The 24423-nt window shown below is 41.8% G+C and overlaps 1 long non-coding RNA gene across 1 annotated transcript in view; it reads right to left on the bottom strand.

Moving 5' to 3' along the window:
- Window positions 1-1998: 1998 nt before the first annotated feature.
- The window catches only part of LOC139030910 (uncharacterized), a 104462-nt gene continuing 82037 nt past the window's right edge, over window positions 1999-24423 (bottom strand). Inside the window, exon 4 of the long non-coding RNA XR_011483351.1 lies at window positions 1999-2319. This is a non-coding gene — a long non-coding RNA (uncharacterized lncRNA). The remainder of the gene's footprint in view (window positions 2320-24423) is intronic.

Below are 24423 nucleotides of genomic sequence, written 5' to 3' on the forward strand. Positions count from 1 at the left end.
CTAGAAAAATGGTACTGATGAAGCTATCTGCAGGGCAGGAATACAGGCACAGAGGAAGAGAACGGACTTGTGGACATGGGCGGAAGGGGAGGTGGGGGACGAATTGAGAGAGTAGCATTGACATAGATACACCACCTTGTGTAAAACAGACAGCTAGTGGGAAGCTGCTGAATAGCCCAGGGAGCTCAGCATGGTGATGACCTAGAGGGGTGCAGTGGGAGAGCGGGATGGGGGCTCAAAGAGGAAAGGGATATATGTACACATAAGACTCATTCATGATGTACAGTAGAAGCTAACAATCATTGTAAAGCAACTATATCCCCCCAAAAAAGGGGAAAAAATAACCACAATAACTTATTAAAGAAAGATTTTCTAAAATATGGGGTGCCTAGACTAAAAAACTGATTAATCACTTAGAAACGAAAGCTGAGTCAATTGAGATGGATATGCTAATTCACTTGAGTAGAAAAGCACATGAGCATTAATGGGAAAAGAAGCCAGTTAAAAAAGTCCTCACAAGAGTGCAGGATGCCCAAGGCATGTCAACACAACACTTTAACCATGATGTTCTACCGTATTCTTCCTGCACATCCACCCTCAGTGGACATGCTTCCACATGATCCATTCCCAATTTGACCGCTTTTTCTCTCAAAGAAACAAAGACAGAATTTCTCTAATTCTGGCTTCATATGACAATTCTCTCAGATTTTAGGGGCAGGGTTTCCTAAGAAGGAATTTCAGATATAGAACAGTCCTTGATTTGAAGCAAAAAAGGTATGGATTCTAGTAAGCGATCTTCATACGCATAAATAACTTGAATATTAAGATATATTGGGGATAGATACCTATGTGTAGTGAGATTCTATCTGAAGACATGCTATGAGAAAAATGTCGTATGTCTATCAAAGGACATGCTACATAGTCAAAGCTATGGTTTTTCCTGTGGTCATGTATGGATGCAAGAGTTGGACGTAAAGAAAGCTGAATGCTGAAGAATTGAAGCTTTGCCATTGTGGTGTTGGAGAAGACTCTTGAGAGTCCCTTGGAGTGCAAGAAGATCAAAGCTGTCAATCCTAAAGGAAATCAGTCCTGAATATTCATTGGAAGGATTGATGCTGAAGCTGAAACTCCAATACTTTGGCCACCTGATGTGAAGAACCGATTCATTGGAAAAGACCCTGATGCTGGGTAAGATTGAAGGTAGGAGAAGAAGGGCATGACAGGATGAGATGGTTGGATGGCATCACCGACTCAACGACATGAGTTTGGGTAAACTCCAGGAGTTGCTGATGGACAGGGAGGCCTGGTATGCTGCAGTCCATAGGATCGCAAAGAGTCAGACACAACTGAGCAACTGAACTGAACTCAACTGATCAGAGGACAGCAACTACATGCAGTTCTGCAAAAAGAAGTGAATTGTAGCTAGGGCTTTTAGAAACATGTAAAATGAATGGAACTGACCACATGCGGAGAAAATAGGAAATTGCCATTTGGAAACATATGATCTGCTCAGTTACTCAACCAACAAATAAGTTGAGTGTCTCTCTGCAAGGTAGGGTGTAAAGTGCAGAGGGGAGGAGGGACTCTAAAAGTGTGCAAGACAGCATCTGCCATCTTAACTGTCAGCAGCTAAGAGCAAAACAGAGGAGAACAACTGGCATGTATGGAACACCCACCTGTTCCTGGCAACAAGCTAGATGCATCAATTGTATTATCTCATTTGGCATTAACACATGTAAACCACTCAGCCAGGTGCCTGGCACAGAAAGAGAGCAATGGTGGTAGCTGTGATTTCAATGCCAATTTTATGTGGAGGTTATTATCATCTCTGCTTTCAAAATATATATTTAAAACCCCTTAGCTGGAGAAATCAGACATAACACAGATGGAAAGTTCAAACATTCTGGGAAAATGGTGGCCCAAGCACCCACCCTGATACCCCCTCTCCCGTCGTCCCACTGCATTCCAATTCTAATCAACTTCTCCCTATTTTAAGCAGAGCATCTTTGGGGCAGGGTGATGGATGGGGTCTGGAGGATGCATGTCAAACCTCTCATCTGTGAGAGTCCACCTGGAGAGAGTGAGGCCCTGCGGGACCTGCGAACCCTTACAGGATAGTGTGGCCGCGGGAGGGACAGTCTGAAGGGTACCTGCTGGTCTCTTTCGCTTTGGGGAAGCTGGACAGATGGGCTCAAGTCCTCTCTGCCCTTGAGGCTGATCGACCACCTTGCAGCTTTGTGGGAAAGTGACTTCCTTGTGACAATTTGCCAACAGGAACCAGGACTGATGTAGCTCCTTCCATTTCTGCAACTCCAGGTCCTAAATGCTAAGCCAGGCAATTAGAAACAGGGGTCAGTAGTGAAGATAATGAACACCCCCAAGGGGACTTAGATCAGGGAAAAATAATCCACACACCAAGATGAATATTTTGTTAACATTAAACTTCCAGAGGATACAGAAAACCACTTTAACACAGAATAAAAAACACACTTACAGAAATGTAAAAGCAGCATTAATATAATTTTCTGGCAATCAAAAACACAATCTTTAAATTTTAAAAATTTAACTGAGTTAAGGAAAAGATAATCCCAGATGAAGAAGGCTCCCTAACAATATGAGGCAGGATACGGTAAATGCCCAGGGAGTAGTTTGAATTCTCAAACTGAGCTGGCTATTAGTCTTACCTGAGAAGCCTGTTAAAAATACAGATTTTCAACTTATTCAGTCCTAATAAATCAGAAGCTCTAAAAGTAGAGCCAAAGAAACTGCACTTTTGTTTGAAGTGGGCAGTGCTTTTGTTTGATGAGCACTGATTATGGGGAAGTGTTGAGATTTGGAGCAAACACAGAATAAGTTAGATCACCAGCCTGTGGGGGTGGTTGGAAGGGAGCTGAATTTGACTGTGATGGATGGGTAGTGTTTATAAATGGTGTGATGGTCTCGTCACTAGGTCGTGTCCAACTCTTATGACCCCATGGACTGTAGCCCACCAGGCTTCTCGGTCCATGAGATTTCCCAGGCAAGAATACTGGAGTCAGTGGGCATTTCCTTCTCCAGGGATCTTCCTGACTTAGGGATCGAACCCATGTTTTCTGCATTTCAGGTGGATTCTTTACCAACTGAGCCACTAGGGAAGTCCATTCAGTGTTTATAAATAATGGTTTACAAATATGAAACAAAGATTAATGAATGTTTGGTTTGCACAATCTCCACTTTTCATGGAATAGTCACAAACCTTTGTCATGATTGCAGACCAAATTATCAAGTCTAAAACTTTCTTATGTATAAGTCTAGTCTTAAATAATGTAAAATATATTGGAGAAATAAATTGAAGCACTTCAACTTTGAAAAAATTTTAAAAGCCTGAGCTCAGCCTGTCACTCTGTGATGACCTAGAGGGGTGGGATGAGAGGAGGGAGAGAGGCCCAAGAGGGAGGGGTATATGTATTTACATATGTATATATAAAGCTGTGACTGATTCATGTTGTTGTACAGTAGAAACCAACACATTATAAAGCAATTATCCTCCAATGAAAATTTTTTTTTAAAAAGTCTGGGCTCATCAAGTCCACATTTCCCTCACTCTGTGTTTAATAACTAAAATAATGCAAGTTAAGTTTTTGCAGTCTTATTTTTTTTTAATCCCTACAATAACAAGTGTCCACTTCTCTTCCAGTGTTCCATTTCAACAAAGATGGATCACCAGGTTAGCAAGGTATGAGGGAAAAACAGTAGGAATAATGGAGGCCTTGGAAGGCAAAGGTGAAGTGGTGTGCTCGGTTTAATAGAATCACCTTTCCATATTTTTCTCCTGCATTTCCTGAACCACAAAGGTAGACAACATAGCACCCTTTTTCCCTTCCACAAGTGGCTTCCAGCATCACTGAAGTAAAACATCAGGAATCAAAGGATTCATGGATCAAGAGAGATGGCTTCTGATCATTTCCAGTAAGTCCTACCCTGGGAGCTGATTTTTTCCAGGAGATGTGATGGATTTGAAGGAATGCATTCAAAAATTTTTACCACCCCCCAAGTTCCACCCCCACCCTGCTCTTATTTACTGAAAAAGCCAAACTCCATGAGGCTGACCTTCCAGTATCAAGACCCACAGCATGACTACTTCCTCCAGAGAAGTGAGCCCAACATTGCCTGCGTCAGAACCACACAATACCAGTCTCTCGAAATCCTCTGCAATGAATGAAAAGCACTCTGTTATCAAATTTGAAATGAGATGCAGACTTTGCCCTCTCTCAGAGGGCCCTGGGTCACATTAGCATGTGAGATTAGCATCTGAGCTTCTTTGGGTCTTGTAGCAGAAAAACTCTTTTAACTCAGAATTTCCCAAACTTATTTAACCACTGGTATGAAAATAGTTTGCTAGGGCCACTGTAAGAAAGTACCCAGAGGTGGTTTAAACAACAGAAGTGTTTTGTCTCCCAGTTCTGGGGACTAGGAGGCCAAGATGAAGGTGTGGGCCGAGTCTCTTCTGAGTGTTGTGAGGGAAAGATGTTCCAGACCTATCTCTGGGGCTTACAGATGTCATCTTCATGTTCACATGCTGTTCTCCCTGCATGTCTGTCCATGTCTGAGCACCACTTTCGGTAAGACACAAGTTATATTGGATGAGAGTTGACACAAATGATCTCATTTAAACTTGATAATCTCATAAAACCGTCTCCAAATAAGGTCATGTCCTTAGGCTCTGAGAATCAGGACTTTTGGGAGGGGAGGGGACACAGTTCAACTCATTACACCCCTCGATCCTCTGTCCAAATGTCATCTGCAGCACACATGTTAGGAAATGTTACTGCGACCTCCCAGGTCACACTCTGTCTCAGTCATTCCCAGATGCCATTTGCAGAACACACACAGAGTCACTGGGATGCTTTTCAAGATTCTAGATTCTTGGGTCTCACCTCCACAGATTGAAATTCACTAGATCTACGGAGCAAGTCAGGCACTTGCAATAGTAAAACCTGCCCAGGTTCAGATGTGTAACCAGATGGGAGTTCTACTGCCATTCAGCACTCTCCTATTATTTTGAGACATGATTTGAGCTGGATATCTTAGAATAGCTGCATGAAAATTGTACCTTTTCTTAAAACGGTATGAACATAGGATTGTTTCCTCATCTCTGGCTTTCATCCTATCTTATATCTGCCTCCATCACAATACAAACTACTTAGAGTACATATAGAGACCCTGTCTATTCTTCTTTTTTATTCTCAGTGCCTATCAGAGAGATGGCATGTAATGAGCATTTAAAAAGTGTTCACTGAATGAGCAAGTGCCTAAACAACCAATGTACAATGGTTTTACTGGGTTTTCTTTAAAAGTTCTTAATGTTGGCATATATGTAAGAGACTTCATCTATGCTTAATTTTAAAACATAACCCACACTATCTTCTTCCACTGCCCTTCTTTATTGCAGCCCTAATAAGGGCCTTTAGTTTTCAAGACATTTCATACTCTTTCTAGCCTTTTTGGCACCTGCTATATTGAAATCTTCTCTCTACCCACTTCACCCATCCCACCCCCAAATGTTTCCACTCTTTCCTAACTAATATTGGTCCTGCCCTTCAAATATGAAGTGGTGGCCCAGTTAAGCATTTTGATACAGTGTTTTGGTTTTCCACTGAGACACTGGTTATACTTGTGAAAATTAGTTCAAAGGATGCTCTCTTCACCAAATTCTAAGCTACATGTGGGCCAGCTTCATGTCTGTCATGTTTATTTCTGAAACTACAGAGGCTTACACAAAGTATGAACTCAAATATCAATTGAGCGATTCTGTACTTTATGGTGGTGACATGCTTTTCTCCACCATTAAAAAGGGAGCTTCTCTAGAGAAGGGACTGAGTTTAACTCATTTTTCTATTTTTGGCAACTGGCCTGGTGCCTAGAAGACAATGTTTTCAATAAATTTCTTTAAAATTGTTACAGCCTTTATTTGTATCTTTGTTTATTTACTTTTGCCTAGATGAAAGCCTGGGATAGAAATTTACGACAAAGAATAGATGTTACTGAAAATATAAAGATAGATTTGCTCTCTTGTCATTAAAGCCCAAACTTAAAATATCTTAAAAACAAGAATAACAGGAAATGTTTAACAGAATCAAGTCACCCCCAGACAGTCTGATAAGCTTCTAAAAAGCAGAAGGTAACAGTAAATGAACTAATGTTTTAAAAGTCAGTTTTCAGATTGCCAAAAGACCATTTGAAATGCAGCATTTGACAGTCATCTTCCATAAAACTGGAGTATTTGTGAGGTGATTCCACCAGTTCACTATTTCTTTTTTTTTTTTTTTCCATTTATTTTTATTAGTTGGAGGCTAATTACTTTACAACATTGCAGTGGTTTTTGTCATACATTGACATGAATCAGCCATGGATTTACATGTATTCCCCATCCCGGTCCCCCCTCCCACCTCCCTCTCTACCCGATCCCTCTGGGTCTTCCCAGTGCACCAGGCCTGAGCACTTGTCTCATGCATCCAACCTGGGCTGGTGATCTGTTTCACCCTAGATAATATACATGTTTCGATGCTGTTCTCTTGAAACATCCCACCCTCGCCTTCTTCCACAGAGTCCACAAGTCTGTTCTAAAGGCAGAAACCCCCCAAGGACACATACATAGTGACAGCTCTTTGGGACTGTGGCAACGACTAGACTTCAAGTTACAGAAGTGACTGGAACTTTGTGGAGCATACATCTCTCTTACTGAGGATGCTACTGTTTTTAACTGTTACGTTTTGTTCTTTCAGTGACAGTCCACAGCAGACAAATTGTTTCTTCTATAATATTGAAAACTGGTTTCCTGGTAACTTGCTGTTCCTGCTTTTGTACAATTATGTAAGGTAAGGGGAACAAGCACCTATTGCTGCAGGGAATGTGGAAACATCTCTTGTGTCTCTTCCTAATATTCCCAGTGAAGGTCACAGGGAATGGAGGAGGAATATTGCACTGGAACCAAGCTACCTCCTTAGAAGGAGAGAGGGTATAATTCCAACCATTTTCCTTGAAGATTAAACAGACTTTCAAATCGCTAATGGATTGGGATGATATGTGAGCCTCTTGGCAGTAAAAGGAACCAAAAAAGGGGCTCTTTCTTAGGGAAAAGATGTCTGGATTAGTTATACACCTCTAAGTCGGGGCTTGGGGGTTCTGGCACAGAGTGGGTAACTCTGGAGGCACCTCCTGATATAAATATGAAAGTGTCAGATAAATAGCTGAGCCCCTCGGAGAGGCCAAGATCATCCCTACCTGAATCACCAAGGCTCTGGCCCAGAAAGGCCATAACCACAGCTATAGGCACTTGTCGGCACTGAGATATTGTGAAACCCACAGCCATCTCTGGTGGATCAGAGTCCCCTCTCTCTTGCAGCACTGGCCTTTTTGTTCTAGACTGAGTCCTGAGATTCTGAGTTACAGAAAGAGAAAAGCCTCAAGGGAGAGAAAAGCGAAGGTTATAGTGATTCAATTTTTTCTTTCTTTTTTCTTTTTTTTTTTTTTACAATGTTAGCTTTCTTCAATACTCAAGGCTGATGAATGGACCATTTGACCACAGTGGCAAATAATGAATTATTGTCACTGTTAGAGTTTCTCATTACTGCCATAACAAATTAACACAAACATAGTGGCTTAAAAACAATACAAGTTCATTATTCTACAGTTCTGGAAGTCAGACGTCCAAACTGGATCTTACTGGGCTAAAATTAAAGTTTGTTGGAGCTGTGCTGCTTCTAGAGAGTCTAGGAGAAAATTTGCTTTGCTGGCTTTTTCAGGTTTTGGAAGCTGTCTACATTTCTTGCCTGGTGGCCTCTTCTTCCATCTTCAAAGTCAGTAATGTACCATCTTCAAAACTCCCTTTTCCTCACCTCTACCTCTCTCCTTTCTCTGTTTCCAGAGTCACATTTCCTACTCTTTTTAATCTGAGCCTCTTGCCTCTCTCTTAACAGGACCCAGCCAAAAAATTAGGATAGTTTCTCCATCTCAAGGTCTGTATCTTTCATCACATCTACAAAGTCCCTTTGGCCATGTGAGGTAACCTATTCACAGTTTCCAGGCACTAGGATATAGACATACTTGATGGAGATACATTATCCTGTCTACCACATGCACCCTTCATCATTTTAGCAATGAATGACATCACCTCAGCAGGCAATAGGGCTCTTTAAAAGGGCAATCTCTGGTCAGTTCAGTTCAGTTCAGTCACTAAGTTGTGTCCGACTTTTTGCGACCCCATGGACTGCAGCACGCCAGGCTTCCCTGTTCATCACCAATTCCCAGAGTTTACTCAAACTCATGTCCATAGAGTCGGTGATGCCATACAACCATCTCATTCTCTGCTGTCCCCTTTTTCTCCTGCCTTCAATCTTTCCCAGCATCATGGTCTTTTCCAATGAGTCAGTTCTTTGCCAAACTGGCAAAAGTATTGTAGTTTCAGCTTCAGCATCAGTCCTTCCAATGGATATTCAGGACTGATCTCCTTTAGGATGGACTGGTTGGATCTTCTTGCAGTCCAAGGGACTCTCAAGAGTCTTCTCCAACACCACAGTTCAAAAGCATCAATTCTTCAGCACTCAGCTTTCTTTACAGTCCAACTCTCAAGTGCATACATGACTACTGGAAAAACCAAAGCTGTGACTAGATGGACCTTTGTTCACAAACTAATGTCTCTGCTTCGTAATATGTTGTCTAGGTTGGTCATAAATTTTCTTCCAAGGAGCAAGTGTCTTTTAATTTCATGGCTGCAGTCACCATCTGCAGTGATTCTGGAGCCCAAGAAAATAAAGTCTATCAGTGTTTTCACTGTTTTCCCATCTATTTCCCATGAAGTGATGGGACCATATGCCATGATCTTCGTTTTCTGAATGTTGAGTTTTAAGCCAACTTTTTCACTCTCCTCTTTCATTTTCATCAAGAGGCTCTTTAGTTCTTCTTCACTTTCTGCCATAAGGGTGGTGTCATCTGCATATCTGAGGTTATAGATATTTCTCCTGGCAATCTTGATTCCAGCTTGCACTTCATCCAGCCCAGCGTTTCTCATGATGTACTTTGCATATCAGTTAAATAAGCAGGTGACAATATACAGCCTTGACATACTCCTTTCCCTATTTGGAACCAGTCTGTCGTTCCATGTCCAGTTCTAACCATTGCTTCTGGACCTGCATATAGATTTCTCAAGAGCAGGTCAGGTGGTCTGGTATTCCCAACCCTTTAAGAATTTTCCAGTTTGTTGTGGTCCACACAGTCAAAGGCTTTGGCATAGTCAATAAAGCAGAAGTAGATATCTTGACTCTCTGGTCAAGATAGGGGAATGAGGAATGAGACTTAAATGTGAAATCTCATTAGTGCAATGGACAAGACTTGGTGACTTTGGATTCTGTTTTGGATACACAAAATGGATGTAAGTGCCACTAAGTGAGGTCAGAAATAGTAAGAAGCCTTCAGAAAAAGAAATATATATATGATTTTAGATTTTTTTTGATTTGAGAGATAATGTGGCATAAATTAATCCAGTACTGGATACAAATGCAAATATCCTAACCATGTATTTTTGCAGGGTTTTGTGTATATACTGTTACAAGTCATAAGCTAACATAGTTCAGAAAAAGATCATGGCATTTAAGATACTGCAACATAGATAACACCTATGTCAATCACGTCTCAACTTTTTTTTGACCTCACACCAATCAAAATGCAGACGTAATTTTTCACCATTTTCAGAAGAAACAAACACAGTGGGCCTGTTGTGATTTTTGCAGTTTTTCCTGAAGGTTGACGGGGGTTTGGGGAGCAGTCACAGGGCACAGAGCTCTTCCATGCCCCTCCCCTTTTTTGCAGAGTTATTCCTCCATTATTTGAAGCCATGATCCAACCAACACTCAAGCTCTGGAAAATTGCCCCAGAGCAGATCTACCATGAAGCCAGTGAGAGTTACGCTTCAGGCCCCAATTTCACATACCCCATGAGTTCTGGAAGTCACCAGGAACCAAAGAGTTCTTGCCATTAGGCAAAAAACTAGATAGCAAAATGGGGCATTTCTGCAGAAATGCTTCAACAGAACTCAGAAACCAAGGACCTGTATCTCCAAGGCTTTAGTAATTTTTCTGTGGTTTCTACTCTTATTCTAGATAGCCACTTTTGAATCTGATTTTGAATTGATAATCTTATGTTTTCTCAAAAAGGACACTCCAAATTCCATCAGCTTTACAAAACCTATCATTTTATAAATCCTAATAAAAGTACTTATAAAACAGAGATGGCCCTCCCCCACGAGGCCTTTTCATACCGGACTCCTAGATAACAATGTTTCTGCATACAATTATGTCTAATTAATTTTCCTGCACCTGTTCTTTGTTGGCCAAAGTCATCCATGTCCAATTCATTTTTGTGTCCTCGGTGCCCAAAAAGTTATCAGGTGTTCGGTCAGAATTTTAGAAAACTATATTGAATTGTATAAAAATGCATCTTATTAATTTGTATTAGGTAAAAGGACAGATTCATTTAAATTAATTATTACACAGGATCTGATCTAATGGATAAAACTAGGGACTGAGCATGAGCACTCACTGTGCACTTGCATTCATCATGTTCCAAGAGTGGATAGAATTAGAGGGGCATCGCCAAGGCTGAAAAACAAGAGTTCTCAGCAGACCCTCATTTTTGCCTCCTCATACTGAGAGACACCTGGGAAAGGTCACAACATGTGGTTGGCTGGCCGCTCTACCAGTGACCAGAAGAGATAATTTAAAGTAGAAGCTTGGTTTTGACCACAGGTCAAGTCAGGGTCACTAATCCAGCTTTATTAGGAATAGTGACTCTTTCATCTCCCATCCACCTCCTGTCATCTGTTCAGCTTTCATAGCTCCTGGTGGGAAAGGGCACGTGTAATTATCACACTTAGCCCAAAACAATTCCTTCTGAAACACAGCATCTTATGCTCTGGTGTTGGCTTTGCTAGGAAATTCCTGCTCTGAAAGTTCCCGAAAAAGATCTGCCTAAATTTGAACTAATTTCAGGGAAAAAAAATCAAAACAAATCAAAAGTCCCTCCAAGGTTAAGAGGTGGCTTCTGACTAACAGCAAAATGAACAGGAAGGCAAGGAAAAGAGGCCTCAGGCCAAAGGGGAATGAAGAGAAGGATGGCGGAGCAGCCCAGGGGAGGATCAGGCGATGGAAAATTCGGGAAAAATTAGTGGGAGGACAGAACAGAACTGAGGGCCTGGAGGATCATGGGAGAAAGAATGACAGGAAGCAGAGCCAAGACTCTAGAGCCCAGAGAAATGGCCAGGCCCCCTGAGGGGTGAAGAGGGAAGGGGAAAAGGAGGCAGCAAGACAAATCGAAGAAAAGGGTAGAAAAATAAGGAGACAGCATTGACAGATTGTACACTGCTGGGGTGGAGACACAAATCCAGTTGTTGTGTTAATGTTTTTTGTTAACGTTTTTCATCTAGTTCCTTTACAATTTTAGTTTAGAACTTCTTTAAATAGTTCTAAAAACAGGACCATTAGCTGGGAGTTATTATAAATCAAAAACAAAACAAAACCATTGCTAACAAGTGGGAGTTCTCATACCCCTGATCAGAAAGGCCTGTGTCAGATTTCCAAGTCCTATCCCTAGAGACTATGAGAAGTTTTTTTTTTTTTTAATGATAGCATTTCCATAAAAGCCTAATTTAATACAATCACCACCCAGACCAAATGTGGAGGAAATAAAAAAGTGCTTTCAAGTTCAAGTCCTTCTTTGAAATTTAAAATTATATTCTAGGACACTGGTTCATATAAATTCTAAGGCAAGGGAACAAACTAAAAGCAGCCCAAAGAAGATTTTTTTTTTTTTTAAGTAGGGTACGAGAAAGGACAAGTCAGAGTCTGGTTACATCTACTCATGGAACAGGCTTCCCTGGTGGTTCAGATGGTAAGGAATCTGCCTGCAGTGCAGGAGACCGGGTTTCGATCCTTGGGTCAGGCAGATCCCCTGGAGAAGGGCATGGCAACCCCCTCCAGTATTCTTGCCTAGAGAATCTCATGGACAGAGGAGCCACTGGTGGGCTACAGTCCATGAAGTCACAAGAGTTGGACACGGCTGAGCGACTAACACAGACACTCATGGAACACAACAGGTCTCATGCATGTGAGATATAAGCCTAGCAGTTACAAGCCTTAGAGACTCATTTTAAGCAAACTACCTGGAGAAACACCATACTCAATTAAGGGTTCAGGAGTTGTACATTCCTAGTTTAGCAATATATTCAAAGTACGCAAAAAGCCTCCATAGTCACTAAAATGGTACAAGCTCCAGAAAACCCATTGCCAATCACAATAGCCAATGATTGGTAGAGCCTTCCTTTTTTTGATATCTGTTTGTAATTCTGCAGTTGGGAGGTGTTTATGTTCATACGAAAATAAACGTAAGCAAACCATCTTACAGTAAACATCTCTCCACAAAAAAAAAACTTCCATCTTTTTACATAAAAAAGGGCAATGGCAAGGTGAAGTTAATCCTGTTGGCTCATGACATGTACAACTATCTGGAAGCTCTTTAACACTGCCCTAAGAAATCATTAATTTGGATTATTTCAGGGTATATCTCTCTCATAAAGCTGCTCTGGGCAGCTGCAGCTTTTAATGAGGCTGATTAGATAACTGGAACAAATACTTTCTGGATTGAAAGCTGTCTCAACAAATGTGGAACAACTAACTGTATTTATTTAATTCAACCATTGGGTTTATTTCTACCCTTCCTCCCTCCAGAAAGGATTTAAGGCAGCTTAGCTAGTCTGAACGTATAGGGACTCCTGAAAGCCTCAGATTAGTATCTAGAACATATAACGTGTCCAGATAGTTTTCAATTATCAATGTGTTAATCAAAGCTTGGAAAGAGCTTTGAAACAGGAATGAAACATCAACTAGCTTTGAACTTGCATTTTTAGTAAGCTATTTTGTCATTTGGAGGCCTGCACAATAAAGCTTTTGTTCCTTTTTTAAAAAAAGAAATAAAGAAAGAAAAGCTTCTGGTCTTGCTTTTGTTCATCTTATCATCTCATCATTCAGCAGCCTATTCAGGATCACATGTGGGAAAGTATGTATGTAAGATTGAGCCTTATACTCAGTGCATGAATTCCTTGAAAAAAAAAAATCCTTCTTAAATGGGTAGCTATGTAAGAAAAAAGAGAAATTCTGCTTTTATGCTGAAGTTGGCTTTTTATTCCATATGTTGAAAATCTACTGTTTAAAATTAAGAAAATGGAAAGCAAACTATCTATGTGGATGTTTTCACACCCCATTTTTATGACAACAGCCTGCTTAACTGAGATTTTTAGTGGAGTCTTGCAATAAGAGCAAGGGAATATCATCTTTAAGACACTCCACTCTATTTCAATATCCCCTTGTTTCTGAGATTAAAGAGTGACAAAGTGATATACTTTCTACGGAATTATGCCAATATTACATGAATATTATGGGGATAAGAAAAGTCACTAAGCCTCCTAACTATGTCAGTGTGTATGATTTCAGGGTCCAAGACAGAATCAAAAAATAATAATTACTGTGTTCCAATCTCAACACTAAAACAGACTCATTTTGGAACTCTGATAACTGGAGTAAACCAACTTATACCTAGATTCCGTCTGGGAGATGTAGTGGGAACAAACTCTCACAATTGAAAAATACTCATTACAAATAACATTTACAGATGTGACAATCAGATGCTACTGGGCATTTAGAAATCTCACTGAATTTTTCCACTACATTTTGTGACAGCTGATTAATTAAAAAGCCCATTCTACAACTACCACAATTTTCCCTTGAACGATTTCACAGCTATCACTTCACTGAAAAGAAAAATGAATTAAGTATGATCTCAAGAGTATGTGAATAACTATCACAAACACATTACTTTCTACAGGGTTTACTCCTATCTTATACCATTGAACTTGACCATGGCCCAGGGTTCCATTACTAAGAGCAGAGGAAAGGCTATTGGGAAGCGAGTAGTGGACTCCAACCTCTAAGCCACCTAAAGTCTATGTACCCATTCTCACACATGGAACAAAGTTCATCTGTTTGCTACATCGTGCTGAAAACCTAGTCGCTGTGTGCTTTCCTGTCTGTCGGGTTCAGATGTGGCTGCTACAAGACTAAAAGACAAGTTATTACCCCCACTAAGCCAGATAGAAAATGGTAGTGAAGGCAATAGAAAAACTGCAATAAAGAATTCTGGGGAAAGAACAAAAAGGAAATACACAGCTGTTACAGTCCCCCAGCAACAAGCAAATTCTGAGGGGCAGAAGAGCACACCCATGGCGGGACTATGGCAAGGGGAGGTTGACTGTTGACCCAGTTGACAGCCCTTGGTCCTAATCTCTGGGAGAGTTTCCCTTGTCCATTGTCCTTTGGGACCCCAACACCAGTTACTCTAGGAAGTTCTTCTTTGTCCATTATCTTTCACAACTACAGCTGAGGTAGGCATTAGCAGAGTACTTCTTTCCTTATTATCTTAGCCCGGGGTGCCATAACGAGGCATAAAGTAAAGCAGGAAAAACCACTAGGCCTGTCAAGGTATGACCTAAATCAAATCCCCTGTGATTATACAGTGGAGGTGACGAATAGATTCAAGGGGTTAAATCTGTTAAACAGTGTGCCTGAAGAACTATGGACAGAGGTTCTTAATATTCTGCAGAAGGCACTGACCAAAGTCATCCCTAAGAAGAACCCTTAGGAGCAGATTAAAGTAGAGCTGGTGGAAAGGAAGACTAGGAATCCTTGGCATGTGTCTCCTACTCATTCCCTTACTCAAGTAAGGAGGTCTTTGTGCTCTCCTTACTCCAATTATCAAATCGTCTCACTGCTAGAATGCTAACTGGCCTGCTCAGCCCAACAGCCCATACCTGAGCTGTCCAATATGGCGGTCACTAGCCACATGTGGCTCCGGAGCATTTGAACATGGCTTACCTGAACTAAGCTGTAATGGGGATGTGAAATACACATCATAGTTTGAAAACTCAGTACAAAAAATGTAGACTATCTCAATAAATTTTATTGATGACTCTTACCTGAGCGATCTGATGAAGTTATCGATTCAACTTACATTGTAATTCAGCAACCCACTGGATCAGTCCCACCACTAATATTTGCTGCTAGAGATAGGAGATGGTCTGAAGGCAATCACTGAGACACCATGGCTTATTAACCATGACTTGAGCAGTGAATTTAAAACTTTGCACCTGACACTTTTTAAAGTTCTTTAGTTCAGTTACAAAAGGCCAACAAACCAGCTTTCTGTTCCTGGTTATAAAATAGTCATAAAAAGAACAAGTGCTAGAGTCCTATCACTTGGGGAACTCTGCTGGGAACAATAGTTTTGTGGAAACAAATGCATTGAAAAATAGTGAAAAATCCAGATTCCTCATCAGTTTTAAAGCAGCCTTCCTGGAAGGAATGCAATTCCCATCATTCCCCATGATTTTAGCAGCTTCCAATGATCTGAGGTGATATCCTTTTCTTTTTTCTCCATATGAATATCTATGTATAGTCAAATGTCATTTCGAAAATTTAAGTGGTCACCAGAGGATCCCAGATTATAATGTTCTCATTTTCCTTTATTCCTAAAGGGTACTGTTGTTTCTGGCTTTGGTTTAGATATATATTATATATACCAGGCTGAATAAGCCAAGCAAAATGTAAACCATCCACACCCAATACTCAAATGTATTTCTTCATTGTCATATAGGAAGAGTCAGTACTTAAAATAGATACTGACTGGTCTAACACTACTACAATTTTCAGAGAAAATATCATCAGAAATGTAAAGCCAAGAAGAGATTAGAAAAAAAATCACTTCTGTGGAATTTTTATCCATCATCAGAAAAATCACTTCTGTAGAACAGAACCTGAAGTCAGTGGTTCTAAAACTTTTGCTGACATCCTGTCATCTGGTGGGGGAATGAAGGAACAGAGAGACTTGTTGAAACAATCTGCTGAAATAAGCTCAATAAGCTCAATCCCAGAGCTTCTGATTCAGCAAGCATGAGGCAGGACCCAAGAATCTGCATTTCTAATAAGCTTACAGGTGATGCTGCTGATCCTATTGGTCTGGAGAACCCACCATGACAGCCATTTTTAAGGTTTCACTGGAAAGGAGAATGTGCTTCATCTGATCAGTTGTCCTGCAGCTGAAATGCTTCTTAGTGGGGCAAGGGGGAGGGTAAATGTGCAGTCAGCTTGTGATATAGAACCCTAACCTACCACCACCTCCCAGATCACCTTTTTGAGGGAGAAGGTGGCAAAATTGAGATATAGGAGATACTGCTTCAAACACTTATAAATAAGTGCAGCTTATTCATCACTCTTGGAGGAAACAGGCTTGAAATAAGATTCTCCTCAGAAATCTTCACTGATAAAGAATCGGGGAAACACATGACCTTTCAACTGCCACACTTGACAGAAATCTTAGGTTTTATGGCTCTTCCCAGGAGGAGAATCTAAGAAGCGCCAACAGAAACCCCTCAAAGATTCCAGCGACAGCAATGATCAGACTAAGTCCTGGTGTGCAGGAGTCAAACAGGACAGTTTCCTGTCTGGAGAAGAATCTCCAAGTCACAAGAACATGACTGATTTGGGTGTAGTTTCTGAGTGCCTACTCTATTCCTCACCACTAAGAGTACTCTAAGCATCTCACTCAGGGTCTTGTATATAGCAGGGCCTTAATGAACACTTAGTTAATTAGTTAATTATTAATTTAATTAATGTCACAGAGCACAGCAACCCACTCCAGTATCCTTGCTGGGAAAATCCCATGGACAGAGGAAGCTTGCAGGCTATAGTGCATAGGGTCACAAAGAGTTGGACATGACTGAAGCATCTTAGCAGGCACACTTGTTTGCTACATGATGTCACACAAGACCAATGAACTTGATGAGTTAAAGTCTGTGCTTTAGCAATATGCACCTCAACTTCTACACTTTCTATCACCAGTTACTTTGTGAGGAAGGCACAAATTGTGGCATCTGCCTGGCTCAAAGAAATGCTTCCAGTGTCCCCCCCAATTCATTTGGTTGCAGTCTTCTTAGCCACAGAGAGGGCAAGATCAATCAGTACATCCCATTTCCCTGGCCATGGGAAATTGTAGTCAGGCGACCCACCAGGGCCAGGAAGAGTCTTCCCCCAGGGTATTTGAAACTTAAATTCCAAAAGATAAATTATTTTTCCTTTCTAGTCGCATAGTGTATAGGATGTTACCCAGGCTGATGGCAATTAGGCAAGTACACAAGTTGAGTAGCAGTTAAAAGAAGGAAGTTTGCGGCCATAGGCAAAAAGATAAAAACTTATGAGTATGATTACAGACTCATCTGCAAACCTATCTGTTTTTCTTCCTGGGTTCAGATCTGGATTCACCTTTCCAGCCACCTCTGCAATTTAACCTAATCTAACCAGATGACAATTCTAGCCATGCATATAAATGTAAATGATAGATACAATTCCAGGCCTGGTCCACGAGAATCTACTGTGCCAGAGCCTTCATACTCTTTAAACTTTTTCTAGCTTGTTACAAACAAATATGACAACTTTAAAAGCTGTAAGTTAAAGACAGCAGAACCATACAATAGAAGGAGCCTAAATCTCCACCCTGAGGAGAGGTGTCAACTGATCAAAAACACCCAGGATGAACTTTCTGTCCATTAGAAATAGATGTCTACCAGGCTGCATTAGTCTGAATTTGTTAGGCAGCTAGCATTATCTTAGTAATGAAGAATATTTAATAGAAAAATGCCATTTTTTAATGCCACATTTAAAACATGAGGTTACATGACATATCCAAAGGAGTGGCTTTAGATCAGGGGTCCACAACCTCTGGGCCACAGACCAATATCCCCTGTCAGATCAGCAGCAGCATTAGGTTAGAAATAAAGTACAAGTAAAGTTAATGCTCTTGAGTCATCCCCAAACTATCCCCCTACTCCACCTCTGGTCCATGGAAAAATTGTCTTCCATGAAATCAGTCCCTGGTGCCAAAAAGTTTGGAGACCACTGGCTTAGACAGAGCAGAGAAGTGGTTTGAAGCCTAATCCCTGAGGCACTTCAACATTTAAAAATCAGAAAAAGTGAAAAATTAGTAAAGAAACCTGAGAATGACCATCTCAAGGAGTAGAAGAAAAACCAAGCAGGCTGCCACATTCTAGAACTAATGTAAAGAAAACGTTAGGGAAGGGATGGTTGATGTACTATATGCAGTTCCTGAGACCCTTTGCTTCTGTACCTCTTTTTTCAGTTTTTATAGGATACTTCTATTTCCTTCCAATAAATTTCCTATTTTCTTAAAATAATTTAAGCTAACTTCCTGTCTACCAAGAGTCCTTGACTAAGGCTGTTGTTTAGTCACTAAGTCATGACCTACTCTTCTGTGGCCCCTTGGACTGTAGCCCGCCAGGATCCTCTGTCCGTGGTATTTTCCAGGCAAGAATACTGGAATAGGTTGCTATTTCTTTCTTCAGAGGATCTTCCCAACCCAGAGATCTAACCTGCATCTCCTGCATTGCCAGGTGGGTTCTTAACCACTAAGCCACCAGTGAAACCCCTTTGACTATAGTAGGAATGCTCAAAGATGGACACCAGTGAATCCTGCCCACTGCTATTCATGCCCTTGTATCAATATTATCTCCCCCTTTTGAGTATGGCCTTACTGGTTCCCTTGTAATAAATAGATAGTGGCAGAAATGACAGAATGTCACTTCTGAAATTAGGGTATTTAAAAACATGGCTTTCAACTTGGGTGTACTCTCCCATGTGCAGAGGCACATATGGTATGGGACTCAGATCTGCCAACATCCACGAGTGAGCCTGGAAATAGATCCCTCATCCCAGCTAAGACTTCAGATGAAACTTCAGTCCCTGCCACCAATTTGAGGGAAACCTCACTAAAATATCTTGAGCCAAAATCACCAGCTAGGCCACATACAGTTTTATTGGCCCACAGAAATTGTGAGATATATATTATTTTCAGCCATTAAGTTTTTTGAGGCAATTTGTTATGCAACAATAGATAATTAATGCATTGACCAATATGAGTACAGGTTCCCTGAGAAAGGAATGGCTCCCTACTCCAATATTCTTGCCTGAAGAATTCCATAGACAGAGGAGCCTGGCAGGCCACAGTTCATGAGGTTTCACAGAGTTGGACACAACTGAAGCAATTTAGCACGCACGCACATGTTACTAGAAATCGAGAGGGGTCTTGGTCAAAGGTGGTGATGAGATTCATCTGCACTGAGGCAATTAAAATCTTGAGTCTGTGAGCCTCCAAGAAAAATGAAGAAAAGCAGTGTAGTTGACACAGTGGGTTCCCAACCACTATTCCCCACCTTGACCTTCCTAACTGAATTCTTAATTGGTTCCCTTATCCCACATTCTCTCAGCTATAAGCTTTATTCCAACTTGTACCCAGATCCAGAAGGTGGATCTCCATTAGTTGAAGCCAATAGTGGCCATTATTGTTGTTAGGAATGTGCATGGGACACAAATTTAGGCAATGAGATCTGACAAGTCCACTGAGAAGCTTGTAGGTAAGTCTAAGAGGAGATGGTCTCTTGTTTTCCTCTAGAAGTTGTTCTGTCTCTGTCTTGACATGAAACCTGGAGCTGCTCTGCCATCCTGGGCCCCTGGAGAGTCAGGCTTCACTGGGCACAGGCATCCAGTAACACAACCAGAAACCAAGCCTTGGGAAATTACTCTAGTTCAGAGATCTGAAAGAGGAGACAAAAACCAAAGAAACACAGAGAAGGGCTGGTCAGATGCTAGGAAGATAAAGAAAATCAAGTTAGCCTCTGAGACCAAGGTACCAGGGAATTGAAAAGCAGACAGACATGGACAGCCTGGGCCAGGGTGAAACATCCCAGTAGAGACAGATCTGCACTAGACCTGGGAGGGCACACTGGGAGACAATCATCATTTTGATTCAAAGTGCAGCTTCAAAGAGCTTCACTGGACAGAATTCCTGGGATGATTCTGGGGTCAGCAAAAGGATGTTTCTGAACTATTAAACACATTCTCTTCTTAAAAAGTAACATTCATGTTGGCCAGGCAAGTCATTCAAAAACCAGTCTCAATACTGCTATTATTCAGATTCACCCTGTCAGTGTGAGAATATGGGTTGAAATGGACTTTGCTACTTGAAATTAAGTGTGATCACACTCAGCAGCCTTGGGACGCTCTCCAATTTAGACCTCAATTACAAGAGGCTTGGAGCCATGGGGAGCTGGGAGCAGCATTCAGAAAAAGAGAAGGGTTTCTTTCTCTGCAATTTTCCCTGTTTGCAGCCTGAATCCCAAGTGAATGTTATTTCTCTTCGATCACTCTTTTTGTCTGCTTTCGGCATTTTCCTCTCACTTTTCCCTCACGGTTATCTCTCCCTTAAAGAGAGGGTCTGGACTCTTGGGTGAGAGCCACATGTGACTCTGCTGAGCAGTTGGAATTAACTAAAACTTACTCTTTCCCAATAAATCTCCCCCAAGCCATCACAGAGCAGCTGTGAATTCCCAGCATGGGATGTGGCTGAGGAACTAGCAAAAGCTGACTGTGTTCCTCAACCTTGTTCATCCTCTGTCCCCAAAGAATCAGCAGACATTGATGCTAAGAAAACTACACAGCTCTCTAAACACAACTCTTAATCCAACCCACCTTGAAGACGCGGTACTTAAGATTTCCCAGAAGTTTGGGCTGGGTTTACTTTGAGAAAAGGCAAAGCTGACAAGAGACAGAGCTCAAAAAATGGCGATCAAATACAAACCTTGATAGTTATAAGGCAAGATTCAAGCCTTCAGGAAATGAAAATAAAATTACTGAGGGTTGTTCAGGCAGTGGCTCATCAGAAGGGGAAGAAATAATTTGATTGTAAAGTTAGGGTACAGCCATTCTTTTCTGATTTAATACATTTGTGGGCAATTACTTCTTTCCTCAGCTATTACTCCTGGGTGTGTGTGGAGGGGGAGTGGTACTGAGGATGGAAGGTGTACAGAGTTACAGCAAATGTATAAAGCATTTACTAGCTAACGATGCCTCAGTTCAATTCAGTTCAGTCACTCAGTCGTATCCGACTCTTTGGGACCCCATGAACCGCAGCACGCCAGGCCTCCCTGTCCATCACCAACTCCCGGAGTTTACTCAGACTCATGTCCATTGAGTTGGTAATGCCATCCAACCATCTCATTTTCTGTCGTCCCCTTCTCCTCCTGCCCTCAATCTTTCCCAGCATTAGGGTCTTTACTCTGCTAAAATTGTGTTTGTTAAAAATATACTTCATTGTATTGTAGCAAAAATAAACCCCTCCCCAGTCCCTACGGAGAAAGGGTTTTGGGTTTCAGGGTGAGGTGCCAGCTAGTGTTTTCAGGGGCATTAATGTGCCAGCTGCTCCTGCAGTATTCATTTTATTTCCAGTCCCCAGGCTGGTTTTACACATTTTTTGCGTAAGGGAATCAGGATTAGGGAGTCTTTTGTTAGTGAAGGGGAGAGAGCGAGCAGCATCACCATTGAGCTCCGTACACAGGGGCAGCCTAGAAGGCAAGGCTCAAAGCTTTGATTTACTTCTTGCTTTCTGACGTTTTCAAAAAAAGAAAAGATCCATCGCATCAGGCTGCTCTGTTGGAAGCTTGTATGGCAGTGGATTGGGGTGACTGGTGCTTCCAAAATGCAGTTTACAGCCACCAGGCCAGGGTCACATTGGAACTCTGTGCAGATAAAACGTTCCCAACCTGCTAAGAAGAAATGCTCCTATAGGAAGAAATGCTTCTTCATTGCATGGTGAAAGGCATTATTGGGTGGTCCTTGTCTGAGAGCTGAAAGAGCATGTGGATTCCCACTTGCTTCTCTGAAGGAGCTAACATTATTTTTGCCCACTTGGAAATGCTGAGCCGCTACCCGTGTTCCGAGTACCCCCGCATTGGCCAGCTCGTCCAAGCGCAGTGACTTGCTCATACAATGCCAGTGAGCTTCTCCTCCACTGAGCAAATTCACAGCCTCCTAAAGAAAGAGGGGCCTCTTTTATGAAGCAACTCCTCGTAAGATGGGATTGTGAAACAGATACACATGCACACACCGCACGACATCGTTTTTTGTGTGTGTGTGTGTGTTTTTTTTTTTTTTTTTGGTTGTTTTTAAGACTGGGGACAAAATTACTAAGCAAAATTTCCCAATGAACACTTCTCTTATTTTTAAGGACAGAGAAAGGCAAAGTGAGAAAGGAGCCTCGCTTATCCTCCTTCCCTTCCCCCCTCACAGCCCAGACTCAAAACACTCATTCTGAGGATGGAGCAGAGGTGGCAAAGGTCAAGAAAATGGGGCCTTGTCTATTTACTGGCTCTGTAAGGAACTATTGTGGGGCAGCAGCTGTTCTTCGTGCTCCTTCGGAAGCCTTGCCTGCAGTGGATGTGGGGGAGGGAGGGTGAGACACTGGCAGGCAGGGGGTGTGGGGAGTGACATCTAATATTTTCTGCACCTCAAGAAAGATGGGCTTTGTTTCTTAAAAAGAGCAGAGATACTGTTTCTGGGTAGCTGTTATCAGAAACTGGTTTTAACCAAACACAGTTGGATTGTGTGTGTGTGTGTGTGTGTGTGTGTGTGTGTGTGTGAACGAGGGGGGGGAAGATACAGGAGACAGAGAGAATAAAGTCACAGTCCACTCAGGCTTTCATTCTTCATTTTTTTAACCTAGAAAAAAATGGAAAAATTTCAGCCGAATGAAAAGCAGTGAAATGGCTGAGAAAGACCTTGTGACTAAGAGAGGACTGCAGTGGAAAATATGTAAAAAGAGAAGTTAAACCAGCTGGCTTATTTAACTTTGGCTTTTTCCCCTCTTTTCAATTTTTTTTTTCTTTAGCTTAAATGAGGGGGAAATGTACTATGTAAATATCCAGTGTTTTTCCTAGTATTTAGCCCTAACAAACTTCTTCACAGGACTTAGTCTGGTGAATTTCTGGGGATCAGGTGTGATGGAGACTTTTCACACCTGGGTCACAGGCAGCTTCCTGTCCCATCCTGTAAGTTAAAATTCTCCCAATCCCATGGGTCTCCTGTGCGCAGGAGTCAGTTGGGGTATGAGTGGGAGATAGGAGTGTGAGGAGTGGGGAATGGGGGGTGGGGGAGCTCAAAAACAATTATTCCTCAATGATTTTTAGTGCGGTAACACACTTCTCTCCCCATTTTTATATTTATGAACTCAAAACTCTATGACAAAGTGCATATTGATTAATATTTCCAGCTTACCAAGTTATCCATGCATTCAATAAATATCATTTAAAAGCACTGTCTAGGTATTGTGCCTTGTGTTAACTGCTGGGGAAACCAAGATAACTAAAATATATCCCCTGCCTTCTACGTCCTCAAACAAGCAGGAGAGACATATCAGACCAATATCTATAGCAATTATGGTAAGTTTTATGAGAAAACAGAACACAGAGGGCATTGGAGGCACCCAGGAAGTGATGATATTGGAACTGAGTTTTTGGAGCTAACTGGGAGCACACCAGAAGACCAAGGAGAGAAAGAGTGTTCCAAGCAGAAGGAACAGTCGTGGAAAAGTCTTGATTTCCCCTTGGGGAAGGTGGCAAGTCTGCAATGGTGTACTCTGATTTGGGTTCTAGGAATTTAGGATGCAAAGTGGAGTGAAATGAGACAGGACTGGCCCATGGACTTCAGAGTTTAAAACCAAGAAGCCCCCAAGGGCAGAATTTACGAATAAAGGTAGAATTAAACCCAGTGGAAAATAATAACCACACGTGACCCTAATGGGACCAAGTAGGAAGGAAAGAAGCAGCAATAGCAACGCAGGAATTGGAAGAAACACAGGTTTGGGGCTAGGGTAGAAGGAAGAGCCTAGGGAAAAGCCTTTGTACTGAGCTGTAGGGTATTTTTAGAGGTAGGCTAAGGGGCTGTCGGGTTGTTAAGGGCAGCGTTAAAGGTACAGAACCTGTCCAGGCAGGCAAGACAAAGCAGAGAGTGAGTGCATGCATGCTAGGTCACTTCAGTCATGTCCAACTCTTTGCAACCCCATGGACTGGAGCCCGCCAGGCTCCTCTGTGCATGGGATTTCTCCAGGCAAGAATACTAGAGTGGGTTGCCATGCCCTCCTCCAAGGGATCTTCCAGACCCAGGAATCGAACCCGTGATTCTTATATTTGTTTCCTGCATTGTCAAGCGGGTTCCATACCACTAGCGCCACCTGGGAAGCCCCAAAGCAGAGCATATCGAGGGAGTTAAGCCAGTACTCACGACTGATGCCCAGACAACTGAAGAGGAAGATGGAAAAGAGGGAGTCAGGACCTCCATTGATGAACAGCCTTTAAAAGTACCCTTAGGGGATTAACATCATCCTCCTAGCTGGGGTTTCCCACAGGATGGCATGGGCCCCACCGGAAGTTGTCAATGTGCT

The sequence above is a fragment of the Odocoileus virginianus genome, chromosome 24 (genome assembly GCF_023699985.2).
Source record: "Odocoileus virginianus isolate 20LAN1187 ecotype Illinois chromosome 24, Ovbor_1.2, whole genome shotgun sequence".
Lineage (NCBI taxonomy): Eukaryota > Metazoa > Chordata > Mammalia > Artiodactyla > Cervidae > Odocoileus > Odocoileus virginianus.